Below are 11607 nucleotides of genomic sequence, written 5' to 3' on the forward strand. Positions count from 1 at the left end.
AGATGGCCCCTGACTTATGATGGTTAGACTTATAATTTTTCTTTTTTACTTCACAGTGGTGCGAAAGTCATATGCATTCAGTAGAAACTATACTTTGAATTTTGAATTTCTATCTTCTCCCAGGTTAGTAATGTGTAGGATCCTCTCTCACGGTGTGGGGCAGTGGCAGCCAGCCACAGCTTCCAGGTAACCATAATCCGGAAGGTAAACAACCGATACACTAACAACAATTCTGCACCCATACGACCATTCTGTTTGTCACTTTCAGTACAGCATTCAATAAATTACAGAAGATATTCAACATTTAATTGTAAAATTGGCTCTGTGTTGGATGATTCTGCCCAACTGTAAGCTAACTAACGTAAGTGTTCTGAGCACATTTAAGGTAGGTTGATTATATGTTTTCAACGTAACAATGTTTTCAACTTACAGTGGGTTTGTTGGGACCTAACCCCGCTGTAAGTCCAGGGAGTTCTGGATGCTATATTACAGCAGAGCTTTACGTTTGCTCATTTGCTCATGTGGCTTGGCTAATGAGGCCTTCTGTACTCCGGTGACTCCTGCCATGAGAAAGTCATGTCCCACATGGAGTTTGTTCCTTCCTTCCTGGATCCCAGGATAAAAAAAGATACAGAAAAGAGACCTGAAGCTAGCCTATGGCTTGCAGCAGAGCTATGACAGGAACAACATTACCATGAATGAGAAATAAACGTATTGTAAAGTCAAGGAGAGACGGAGGTTCTTTGTTTGCAGGATAACCTAACTAAAGCTAACTAATACAATTTGCATTCGCAAGGGGATTTATTTTCTATTATCTCTTGGTTATTGATTTCTGGTATAATTGCATTGTGGTCACAAAACACACACTCTGTTATTCCAATCATCTGAAGCTTGTCAAGAATTCCTTTACAAAAAAAAAAAAAAAAAGAATTCCTTTACAGCCAAATATATATCCAAATTTTACAAATATTATTTGGCCTTGAAAAGAATATGTATTCTACAGTTACTGGATATAGTGTTTTGTCTACTAATATGTCCATTAAATTAAGTTTGCTCATCATATTGTTTAAATCTTCCATGTGTGGGGAGGTGGGTGAGGGAAGGGGATAATTGGGTGATGGGCACTAATGAGGATACGGGATGTGGTGAGCACTGGGTGTGATATGCAACTGAAAATTATTGAACACTCCATCTGAAACTAATGATGTACTATATGTGGCTAATTGAATTTAAATTTAAAAATATTTTTTAAAAACAAATGTTCCGTGTGCTCTTGTTCCGATATGTTCCGATAGCTCACTTCTGCTATCAATTATTGAGATCCACCTACTAAAATCACCAGTTACTAAAATTTTGCCCATTTCTCTTTGTAGTTCTGTCAATTTTTGTTTCATACATTTTAAGCCTTAATTATTAGGTGATTCAAAGGTAAATTCTTGGGGCACCTGGGTGGCTCAGTTGGTTAGGCAGCCAGCACTTGGTTTCAGCACAGGTCATGATCTCAGGGTCATGGGACTGAGCCCCACATCAGGCTCCTCATTCAGTGGGGAATCTGCTTGAGATTCTCTCTCCCTCTGCCCCTCCTCCTACTCACACCCACGCTCTCATCCTCTCTCTCTCTCCCTTTCTCACTCTCTCTCTCTCTCTTTTTAAGATTTTATTTATTTACTCAAGAGAGACACAGAGAGGGAGGCAGAGACACAGGCAGAGGGAGAAACAGGCTCCATGCAGGGAGCCCAACATGGATTCTAGGATCACACCCTGAGCCGGAGGCAGATGCTCAACTGCTGAGCCATCCGGGTGCCCCCCTCCCACTTAAATAAATAAATAAAACCATTAAAAAAAAGAACAAAGGTAGATTCTTCACATTACTCTGGTAAACTGAACATGTAATCATTATGAAATGACTATTTTATTTCTAATTATGGTTTTTGCCTTAAAATCCATGCTGTTTAATTTAAACACAGCCACACAACTATCTCTACTAGCCACATGAGGTTTTTATTCTTTGACTCTCAAAATTTTTGTATCCTTCTGTTTTAGATATGTCTCTTATAAGTAACAGATAATTAGGTTTTGTTTTATTTTTTATCCAGTCTAATAATCATCTTTAACTAAAGCACTTAGTCCAGATAAAGTTAATGTAAATTCTGATATATTCAGATTATATTCAATTATATTAATATTATGTGCTTTGTTCCTTTTTTATTTTAATTCCAGTATAATTTTAACATACAGGGTTATATTAATTTTAGATGTACAATATTGTGATTTGACAATTCTATACATCACTCAGTGCTCATCACAATAAGTGTACTCCTAATTCCCATCACCTATTTCACCCATTTCTCCACCCATTTCCCCTCTGGTAGCCACCAGTTCTCTGTAATTAAGAGTCTGTTTTTTGGGTTGTCTTTTTTTTTTCTTCGCGTTTTTTGTTTTGTTTCTCAAACTCCACATATGAGTGAAATCATATGGTATTTATCTTTCTCTAACTTATTTTGCTTAGCATTATACTCTCTAGATCCATCCATGTTGTTGCAAATAGCAAGATTTCATTCTTTTTCACGGCTGAATAACAGTCTGTTGTTTATATATACTACCTCTTCTGTATCTACTTATTTATCAATAGACACTTGGGCTGCTTTTATTTTTTTTTTTTTTTTTTTGGGCTGCTTTTATAATTTGGCTATTGCAAGTAATGCTGAAATAAACATAGGGGTGCATGTATCATTTGCAATTAGTGTTCTTGTATATTCTTAGTTAAATACCCAGTAGTGCAATTCCTGGATTGTAGGGTACTCCTATTTTTAATTTTCTGAGGAACCTCTATATTGTTTCCACAGTGGCTATTCCAGTTTGCATTTTCACCAACAGTTATGGACTTTACACTTGTTCCAAATGTTTTAATGTTCATTTTTCTCTCCTTTTTGCCTTTTTCTGGATTGACTGAGCATTTTTTATCATTTTATTTTCTTACATTCTTTGAAGTTATATATTATTTTTCTATTATTTTACTCTTAGTGTGCTGCACATTAAATACTACAACATGGATCTTTGACTTATCAAAATCTAATTCAATCAGTACATCTACATTCTTCCCAGAAAATTCAATACACCCCACCAACATATGTGTTATTATTGACATGTATTTTATTTTAAAACTCTGCAGTTTCTGTTCTTCTAGATTACTGATTTATTTGCCCCTCTCTTTCTTCCTTCCTTTATTTCTAACCTTTAATATGCAATCATTTTCATTTTGCCTGAAAAAAAAAGTGCTTTAGAATTTTCTTCAGTGAATCCACTGATACTAAACTCCGTTTTTGTTTTAATTTTCTCCCCATTTTTTGTCTAGATAATTTTGTAACTTAGAAATAATTGTAAGGGTGCCTGCATGGCTCAATCAATTAAGCATGTGACTTTGGCTTGGGTCATGGTCTTGGGAGTCCTGAGGTCGAGCCCCAAGGCTGGCTCTATGCTCAGCAAGGAGTCTACTTGTCCCACTGCCTCTCTCCCTTCTCATGCTCGTGCTCTCTCTCTGTCTCTCTCAAATAAATAAATAAAATATTTTAAAAATTTATAAACATAACCTCTTGTTTTCCTGAATTGTTTAGAAATAAGTAGCCAGTGTGATGCCCCATCACATTTAAATACTTCAATGTAGAATTCTTATCCACAAGAACATTCTCTTACATAATCAAAACACAAACATCAAAATCAGAAAATTAGCATCAAATGTAAAGACTCTCAAGTTTTGCCAATTGTTCCAATAATATCCTCTGGAAAATTAGAAGATCCAAATCAGATGACATGTTGCATTAAATTGTTATGTCTCTTTATTCTTCTTTAATCTGGAATAGCTCCTCAGATGTTCCTTGTCTTTTATGACCCTGAAATTTATAAAGATTACAGGACTGGGGATCCCTGCGTGGCTCAGGGGTTTAGCACCTGCCTTTGGCTCAGGGCATGATCCTGGAGTCCCGCGTTGGGCTCCCTGCATGGAGTCTGCTTCTCCCTCTGCCTGTCTCTCTGCCTCTCTCTGTGTGTCTGCCATGAATAAATAAATAAAATCTTAAAAAAAAAAAAAAAAAGATTACAGGACAATTATTTTGGAGAATGTCCCTCCATCTGGGTTCACCTGATGTCCCCTCATGGTAAGATTCAGGTTCTGTGTTTTTGGCAAGAATACTACAAAAGTGCTGTGTTTTTCTTGTTTCATCTATCAGATAAGTACCCAGTCAAGATTTGTGCCATTATTGGTGATATGAACTTTGGTCACTTGAGCAAGGTAGTGTCTGCCTGATTCCTCCACTGTATAATTACCTTTTCTCCCTTGTCATTAATAAGTACTTTTAGGAGTTATTTTGAAATTGTGTCTATGTCCTTACCTCATCAAACATTTGCCCCCTAGTTTCATCGTGCATTGACATTTTTTTAAGATTTTATTTATTTATTCATGAGAAATACACAAAGAGAGGCAGAGACATAGGCAGAGGGAAAAGCTGGCTCACTGCAGGGAGCCCGATGTGGGACTCATCCCAAGACCCCAGTCCCAAGACCCCAGGATCATGCCCTGAGCCAAAGGCAGAAGCTCGACCGCTGAGCCACCCAGACATCCCCCATTGGCATTTCTTTGCTGAATTAATTATGATGATGATGGCTGCCAGATCAAGATTTTCTAACTCCACCATCTCTCTTCATTGGCATTCTGCTGGAAGAAAAACTTTTCTTCTCTCTTCATTTGCTTATTCATTTAGTTAGTTATATCAGTATGGGCCCAACAATTCCTACTTATTCCGTGGGTTAGAATCCATTAATAATACCATCAGTCATTCAGATGCTCAGATAGTCCCAGATTTGGGCAACAGGAATCCCTTCAACTTGAGTATTCCAGATTCATCTTGGACTTTCTATGCCCTAACCCTGGAGTCAGTCATTTCTAGAAATAAATAATTAATTAATAAATTTTAAAAAATAAAAATTGGTTCCTTTTACTAAAAATAATATTTAGGAGCCAAGATCTGAACATTAGGCATGCTTATTCTCATTATGGTGTTGCTGCACCTGGGCCTTCACAGGGGCCAAAGGGAGGGAATACATGCATGTGGACACACACACATCTACATCTGTATTTGTTTTCTATCAAAAAATCATGATTCACTTTAGTATCTCAATTCCAATATAGTTTTCTATCTTTCTCTCTTTGACAGTGAGAACCCTGTCTCCTATTTTTCTCAATATATTTATTTATTGGATCATGTTATGGACTGAATTGTCTCCCCAGAATCTGTATGTTAAAGCCCTAAGCCCCCATCACCACCACAGCTCAGAAAGTGACTATATTTGGAGATAGAGACCCTTTAAAGAGGTGATTACATTAAAATGAGGCTATTAGGGACACTTGGGTGGCTCAACGATGGAGTGCTCAGGGCATGATCCTGGCATCCGGGATCAAGTCCTACATTGGGCTCCCTGCAGGGAGCCTGCTTCTCCCTCTGCCTATGTCTCTGCCTCTGTGTGTGTGTATCTCATGAATTAATAAATAAATCTTTAAAAAATAAAAATAAATAAATGAGGCTATTAGAATGGGCCTCAATCCAATCTGACTGGGGTCCCCATAAGAAGAGGGAATTTGGACACACAGAGAAATACCAAGAATGTGCACACACAGGAAAGACCACATGAGCAACCAGTGAGCAGGTGGCCATCTGCAACTTAAGGAGAGAGGCCTCAGGAGAAACCAACACAGCCAATTATTTGATCTTGGATTTCTAGACCCTAGAATCATGAAAAATAAATTTCTGTTGTTGAAAGCCACCCTGTCGGTAGCATTTTGTTATGGCAGCTGTAGTAAACTAATACAAATCAATCTCCCTCCCTCACTCCCTCACACATCTAATATGTAACTAGTCTCCTATCACTGCTTCTCACACCCTCCCAGTCCACCCCTCAGATGAGTGGGTATCCTCCTTACCCCATTCAGGTTCCGACACCCCATACTGGCTGACCCTGCCACTACTAACATCACTAACATCACTCCCCCGATGTATATGCCCACCTCACCCTACCTAGGCTCTGATTCCCCATCATGGACCACCACTGCCCCCAATGCACCCCCTCCCCTGTGCCTGTGCCCTCCTTGCCCCACTCAGGCTTTGACACCTGGTGCCAGGCCACTGACATCCTCATCACACAGATGTTTAGCTTGCTTAGCCTTACTCGCTGACTTTTGGACTAAATCTCACCTTCATTCTTCCAAGATACTTTCACCTTTTCCAGGCCAGCTTTCTCCGGGCATCAGTGCCAACTAAAAGAACAGATGAACCTGCAAGGATGTGTCCAATTTATTACACATATTGCTTAGACCTGAGTCAGCAGGACTGACCTGCAGAAATCAAAAAGTTCTCAAGCACACAGACCTGGTCTTATATTTATATAATAAAAAAGCCTCTCTTCCTTATTTTCCATCTCCTGACTCAACCCATACCTGGTACCTCACTCAGGTGGTCTGACAGTCTTAGTTCCCTCCACTGTGGTGTCGTATAATCTGGGGACCTGGATGTTTCCTCTCTTAGGTGCTAGGGATGCCAACCAACATTGAGGAGATCTGAATCTTTCTTCATTTTCCTTAAACTCCGTGGTCTACTTTTGTTGGGGCAGAGGCTTCTTTTCCTTAGATTTTTTTTTTGTTACATCTACTGATTTCTAAAACATTATTAGACCTTTTACATTTTATTTTACAGCTCATCAGAGTGGGCATGAGGCTGCAGAGATTTGTGTCAAGAACAATCCAATTGCAGGGGTGCCTGGGTGGCTCAGTCAGTTGGACAATCAACTCTTGATTTTGTCTGGGATCATCTCAGGGTCATGGGATCAAGCCCTGCATTGGGCTCCACACTCAGTGGGGAGTCTGCTTGAGATTCTCTCTCTCCCTCTCCCTCTGGCCCTCCCCAACTTCCCACACACACACTCTCTCTCTCAATAAAATAAATAAATATATATTAAAGGAAAAAAATAAAGAAAAATCAGATTGTAGAGAGTAGCAGAGCTAAGAGATGATGTAGTTCTCAGGAGGCAGAGGAAAAAACTCACCTGGGTTCTTGACATTCCAGTTTACACTTCCAGTACCTTCTTATAGGTCCGACTACGCCCAGAATCCACTAAATGCTCCTTCAGCTTGTGCTAGCCTGATTGGGATTCTGGGGCTTTGCACAGAGAGGTGTGTCTTGGACATTCATTTATCTGCAAATCTTAGTCCATCCAGCCAAAAACTTTGTCATCTAAAACGAGTGCCTACACCGCTTCATGCTGGATGGTCCAGCCGATCTTCAGTGAGAAGCACCTATTTCCGTAGCAATCTCTCATTCACATAAATTCAGTATTCTCTGCCAACCAACTAGCTGTGCACAATCTCAGGGCTTGTAGAGGCTGGTTTAGTGAAGGAACCAATGGATTTTATCACAACATATATTCTTTGCATATTGCACTGCGATGGACCCTATTCATTCTGAAGATCTCCCAGATGGCTCAGCCAATCTGCAGCACCTACAATGCATATTTATTGAGCACCAGAGAGTGCAATCTCTGACAAGGAAACCAACTCAGGTCTAGTTCCTTAATAGGGCATTGCTCAGACTGCTACCCCTTTAGGCAGTGTGCTTTCATTTGCACTACCATATTACCTTAACTTACTCAAAATTTCGGAAACCTGAAAAATGACTCTAAATCACAGACCCCAGTTCCCTTATCTCACTCATTTTTATTCCTCTTGGAATTTATGTCCTGACTTCACAAGTCTAAGAATGATTGCTCTGGCTGCCTGCACTGCACAACCTGCTGGGGGCTGGAAGCCCCAGCTGTGCTTTCTCTGCCTCTGACACCTCCCCTGGCAATAAACAGAACTCTATTAGGGCTTCCCTAATGGCTCCTGAAGCAATGGGCAACACTGCAGCTCATTAATAGTGGCACTATCACCGTGGGGCTAGAGGGAAGAAATGTTTATTTGGTTCCAGAAAATGAGCCAACCCCACCATTAGACAATGCCCACAGAGGTGAGGTGAGAGGAAGCCATTTATAGAAAAAGCAGCTTATTTTGCTGAAATCTCCACTGCAAGATGAAGTGGTTAAAGCCATTGCAGCAAAAGTCACCCACCATGGCTGACACTGAGGAGGAGGAAGGAGCTGCCTCTTCAGGGGAGGTAGAAAATCACCCCCAGGCCTCAGAATGGGAAGGCAGATGACTGGAAAACCTCCGTCTACAATTCTCCCTTGCCTTCCCAGCTCTTTCTCAAGGAGGTCCCCAGCTAAGCTGCTGGGTCTCCCACTATGGACAAGAAGGGTTTGTTTTTTGGTGTGGGGTTGGGGGGAGCATTTGCATTTGGTTTCACTGAACTCTCAAGCATTCCTGTGGGTCAGGCAAGGCTCTAAGGATCCAAGTGCATTTAACCCTCACTGTGAAGTAGATATCCTTGGTAGCCTCATCGTTCAGTTGGGGAAACTGAGGCTCAGAGAGGCTAATTAACATGCCCAGGGGCCCACAGCTAACCTATAAAGGAACAAGAATTTGGACACAGGCTGACTGGTCCCATAGCACACAGTCTTAACTCTAGGCTGTATTTCTAGTGATGGCCAACAATAATAGGCAACATTTATTAAAGTGTCTTCCTTCCAATACACAAGACACCTTCAAAGATGTCGCCACATTTATCATAGGGTAATGCCTTTCTAATCTGGAAAGGTATGGTCTAGGTAGTCAAATTTAGGACAGAACATGGTGTGAAAGCATGTGGCATTCAGTGTGGATTTATCTGAGAAATGGGGGCTAAAGAGTTTTATGTTAGCCTTCTAGAGTTTTCTGATTTTCTACATATGTGATCCCAGAAAAGCTTAATCCAGTCCCTTCTGTCCTCTCCTGAGGTCAGGAACAACACGCCCATCAGATTTTTTAAATGCCTCCCCAGGTGTTTGCACGCAGAGGTTCTTGATAAAACAGGTTGTGCTTCAAGTCTTTACCTCCTAAAACTAGGCTGAAGCCAGTTCTTGCCTGCTCCCTCCTTTATGTCCCCTAAAGGCAATCCCCGCCCCCATCAGTGTTAAATACAAATTCAAAAGCCAAAGAAACCAGGGATGCAGTAAGATTTGGAACAATTACATGCCTCATTCCCCCCCTCCCCCCGCTCTTACTCTGCGGGATTTTATTCCCCCTTCTCTCAAACTATACCTTCTTATGCCTCTAATAAGCTCTTGTCACTGATAAAGCCAGTCACGGGAAACATCCTTTTAACATTTTTCTAGCTTGCCCAGGAAATGAGTGATGCTCATTGAAGGTATGGCAAAGTACTCTTCCTGCAGGCCCCTTCTCATTCTCCAATCCAGGACACCCTGGGAAGACCTCGGGCTTGCAAATGCTTAGTAGAGGGGGAGAAAAGTTTTAGGAATTATTTGAAGAGCCCTCCAAATGGAAGCACAGTTCTCAGCACCAAGTAGACAGGGTAATAAAAGAAGGTGGAAAAGGTAGGTTCCAGCAGTAACCTGTGTTTCCAAGAAGAGCCTCCATTGACTCCCAGTGACTGAGATCCCTCCCTAGGAGGTGAAGAATGGGGAAATGCACAGCCAAGGATGAAGCCTGATGAAGGAATTACAGTCTGTATTATTTTTTAAAGCCCAAAATGGAATTACTTACATAAACTGGATGCTGGGGGGGAGGGGCCCCTGGTAGAGTCACAACGGCAGGCATACCACCCCCCATATAGCACAGCACAAGCTACTTAGCCCTCAAGTCAGGGCAGGACAAGAAGGCAATCGATTCTGCCCTCAATTCTTGAAAGACAAACCTGGCTACTGTTTTCCTTTTTTTAACTGATCAGACTGAGTTTTTGAAAATCATATTGTGTAAGAACATACATTGACTTGAAAACAAAAATGGTTCACAAAAAAATGTTTAAACAAAAAGAATCATTTCCTCAAAGAATAAGATCTAGCTCAGATGGTTCAACAGACTTTCATGATGGAACTATTAACAAAGGTAGAATCAGGGTAAAGAGTAACAAGATCGTTAGGGTACCATTATGCTAGCAACATTGGGAAGTAATTACTATCAAGGGGCTTCGAGGGACAAGGGGGAGAAAATGGAATTTCTGGAGTTCAATGAGAGCTGAACCCCAAGGAGGGCCCACTGCCAAAAAATACATCCCAAAGCAGGAAGAGATTTCTCTCTCCCCTCACCCACCTATCTCCTAGTGGTCAAATTCAATCAGAAAGCCAGCAGCAAAGGAGCTAAGTAATGCATTGTGTGGGTATGCCTGGAGCAGGGCAAAGAAGGATGGAGAGTAGGGCATGAAGACAGTGATCCACACATCACCAACCCACAGTAGCACCCCAGTCCCTTCTCATCCCATTGTCCTATTTTTCCATTGCACCTGATGCTTTATTTTTATCTCTTTGTTCCCTCTGTCCCACCATTAGAATGTAAGCTCCTTGAAAGCAGGGATTTTATCTGTCCAAAACTATATCCCCACATGGAATATTGGGACCTAAGAATGAGGAAAGCATCCTCTTTGGAGAGGGGTGGAGAGTATGGCCCAGCACAGGTTCTCAGAGCATGTGTGGGGTTAGGAGGGCATCTGCACTGGGAAAGAAATTGGAAAGCAGAGATTCCTATATGCCTGGCTACATACAGGACTGATCAAATAAGTGAAAAAACTTAAGATAATTCACTGTTGGGGCACCTGGATGACTCAGTCAGTTAGGTGGCTGACTTCGGCTAAGGTCATGAACTCAGAGGTCTTATGGTCAAGACCCGAGTCAGGCTCCCCACTCAGTAGAGAGTCTGCTTCTTCCTCTCCCTCTGCCCCTCATCTTGCTTTCTCTCAAATAAATAAATAAATAAAATATTTTTTAAAAAAGATAAGTCATTTAGAGAAGATACAAATATGGAAAAAGAAAATTTGATGAGCTCCATGGTAATGGATTGGAATCGGAGGTATTGGTGTGAATTCATGGTTTCCAAGATAGACAGATATACAAGTAAATATGGATGTAAATGTATATATGAGTTTATGTGTACATTGTGTGTGGAAGTGTGTGGGTGTATATACCCAACTGTGACCTTGAGTGGGCCTTGCAAGAGGGACACCCTAATAGCAATGAGCTATTATATAACTATACAATAGCAATGCTTAACATTCAAATCTTGGCTTCTAAATACCACTGTCCACTAAATGGCACTAGGAACCCTTAGAGAAATAACTCATTTCAGGCCTGGGACAGGGGAAGTTTAAGAGGAGCTCACAACATCTTTTGCCAGAAAAGAATGATCAAAGAATAATGAGGACATGTCAAAAGGACACAGAAGTCAGTCTGAAGAGTTTCTACTAGCCAAACTGGACTATTTTAGCATAAAAATAAACAATGATGAGAATAGATTTAACCCACTAAATAACATAGGAAACTCTGAGCCCATTAATCAAGTGATTAATTGCATTGCTTGATAAAGAATAGAATATTTACAGACTCACAAATGCTAACCAAATTACTAAAAAAAAAAATTAATGTTTTACTATGGTTATGTAAGATGTTATCATAGGGGGAATTATAGGAAGGTACAGG

At 40.7% G+C, this 11607-nt stretch overlaps 1 long non-coding RNA gene across 2 annotated transcripts; it reads right to left on the reverse strand.

Moving 5' to 3' along the window:
- Nucleotides 1–2645: 2645 nt before the first annotated feature.
- Nucleotides 2646–10864, reverse strand: LOC140640204 (uncharacterized). Of its 2 annotated transcripts, none has more exons than XR_012036879.1 (4): nucleotides 9221–10864; nucleotides 7093–7545; nucleotides 6246–6325; nucleotides 2646–3890 (listed from the first exon to the last, which is right to left on the reverse strand). It is a non-coding gene; the product is annotated as an uncharacterized lncRNA (long non-coding RNA). The 2 variants fall into 2 exon arrangements; XR_012036878.1 differs by lacking the exon at nucleotides 2646–3890 and adding an exon at nucleotides 3897–4939.
- Between the last annotated feature and the right edge of the window lie 743 nt (nucleotides 10865–11607).

Source organism: Canis lupus, chromosome 9, assembly GCF_048164855.1.
Source record: "Canis lupus baileyi chromosome 9, mCanLup2.hap1, whole genome shotgun sequence".
In the NCBI taxonomy this organism is placed as follows: Eukaryota; Metazoa; Chordata; class Mammalia; order Carnivora; family Canidae; genus Canis; species Canis lupus.